The sequence below is a fragment of the Limulus polyphemus genome, unplaced genomic scaffold (assembly GCF_000517525.1).
Source record: "Limulus polyphemus unplaced genomic scaffold, Limulus_polyphemus-2.1.2 Scaffold3043, whole genome shotgun sequence".
Taxonomy (NCBI): domain Eukaryota; kingdom Metazoa; phylum Arthropoda; class Merostomata; order Xiphosura; family Limulidae; genus Limulus; species Limulus polyphemus.
Window position 1 is genome coordinate 205 of NW_013668653.1, and position 2,724 is coordinate 2,928.

A 2,724-nucleotide genomic window follows, 5' to 3' on the forward strand; every position below is an offset into this window, starting at 1 on the left:
AGTTTACACAAAGAAAAGTTACTGTTTTTGTGCGTTTGTTGTAGGCAAAGCAATGGCTATCTGCACTGAGCCCACCGTGGTAATCGAACTCCAGATTTCACTGAGGAAACCAAACATCTGTATTTTATGAGCATTTAAGGTAAGTTTATGGACGTACAACGCTAAAATCCGGAGTTCGATACCCCTACCATGGATACAGAATATAGCCCAATATGGCTTTGCTCTGAAACAACCAAACAACCAACCGTAGCCCTCTGTGCATGCATACATACATACACACAAAATATATCGCGAGAAACATCCCGAAACGAAACGAATTTGTTTGTTTTCAAGTGATTTTGCGCAAAGTTCCAAACGGGGTGGTGGGTGGTAATGAAGCTCGGGATCTAACGTATTTAAAGGGGTTACAGATCATGCACGCGATATACTTATCTGAAATCAATGAAGCATTAGTAGTGAAAATATGTGATCATTGACATACACGAGTTGGGTGTCTCCAGGTGATATAGGTACATGTATAGAACCGATGTACTACTTGGTGCATGGACGAATATTATTATGTTACAAAATATGCCTAAGATTTTTTTTCTTCATCTTTATAACTTTCAAAGGTAACTTTTATTTGTTGGTTAATAAGTACCAAACTACACGTTACGCTATTTGTACTCTACTTATCGCAGGTATCGAAATCCAATTCTTAGCGTCATAAGCCCTCATACCTTCCACAACGCTCAAGAGTATATATATAAGCTACATTTCTCTATCTGCCCGTATGTTTGGGCTATATGGTCCTCATCTCATTGCCTATAAATACTGCCAGAACATCACTACATTATAAGAGTAACAGTCATATCCCACTATTCATTTAAATGGCCCAAAAGTGGGTTTATCTGTAGGCACTAATGCCTTCTCTCTAGTCTTTCAGTTCAAAATTATAACAGAGTGGTCTGTACATTAATGTAACGTAAACATAACAATTACTACACAATGGTCTGTACCTTAATGTGACGTAGACATAATAATTACGACACAGTGGTCTGTACCTTAATGTGATGTAGACATAATAATTACGACACAGTGGTTTGTACCTTAATGTGACGTAGACATAACGATTACAACACAGTAGTTTGCACCTTAATGTCACGTAGACATAACGATTACCACACAGTGGTCTGTATTTGTAAATTTATAAACGTTTTTAAAACCACTCAGTAAAGAATGATTAAAACAACTCTGCAAAGTACAAAATTTCCTGAACTTCTTGCAACCATTTTACTTTGTTGAAAATCAAACAAGTTAGTCGGGTGTAATCTGTAATGATTCTTTTAAAAAATCTTAAAATTGTTTTAAGATATATAGTTAGGAGGGAAAATCATCTAAAACGTAGAAGACCTTGTCAGAAATCAGGTGGAATGTGACTTGTTTGAAAGAAAAATGATACCTCAGCGCCTAGGAAAATTATAGGTAACCGTCAAATGAGATGGTCACACCTGGTTTCCATATGGTAAATACAAGGTGTTTTTATAGGAAGTAGCTGATAATGTTATTAATGTGACCCGAGGGCTTATAACAGCTGCACGTGCTTCGCCAAGCCCAACCTCTCTCACTTATATCTTACTACAATGTTTCTCAACCACCGGTCCGTCACAACCGCCTCACTGTTGCCTCGCATTTCACGAGAATAAACAAAGGAAAAGACAAAATTGACAGCATATCCACGTTTTATCGATGCGATTGGGACAGATTGAAATGTGAGGGGGCCCGGCCCCCCTCTCGCCGCTTACTACGCCACTGCCTGATGTCAGAAAATTGTCTTACTCGTTCTACAAATCTGCAAGGAACAAACAGTTCAACCTTTTTTTTACTTCAACAACAAGTTTAGGAAACTACTGAAATACTAAGTTTGTTAGTTTCCAGAGAAAACTTTGTCAGTAAGACCATCCCTTACCTTCAGAACTTCCCGAGTTCGGTCTTCCGAAGATACTGTCACGACAGCGGAAGTCACGCGACGCTGGGAGCATGCGCGTTGGAGTTTCTAGAAGGATCATGACTTATCGAGGAACCCCCGCGAATGTCCGAGTGTTTGCCAGGCGCCCTCTTTTTTACTATATAAGCCTGGCGAGAAAAACCAGCGCAATGGCAGAGATAGATAGAGTGAAGAGATAGATAATTGAGTCAAGCGAACATTAAGCACCACATTAAGTACCGTAAGTAAAGTGTGTGAATCACTGTGATTTATAGCGTGTGTTATAAAGGTTGTTAAGTTTAAAATGACTGTGGAAATTCTGTGTATTACAAAAAAGTTTGTATCGAGAAAGAATAAACTAGTTTTAATCAATAAGGGACTTGTATCGCTGAAGTTCCTCCGAAAGAAATTGTACCGGAAATTAACAAACAAGCAGATACGCAACAATACCTTGTTATGGAGTTGTTTGTTTTGTGACTTTTAGACCTTGTGAAAACGCTAGGTTTATCGGGTTTCCTTGTTCTTATATTTTTAGGCTCCTAAAAGTGCTTGTTTTGTGTTTGTAGGCCTTCGAAAAGCGCTCGGTTTTCTTTGTTTTGTGATTGTAAACTTCAGAAAGCACTCGGACTTCTTTATTTTGTGATTGTAAACCTTCGGAAAGCACTCGGTTTTCTTTGTTTTGTGATTGTAAACCTTCGGAAAGTATTCGGACTTCTTTATTTTGTGATTATGCACCTGCAGATACTACAACAATAAAT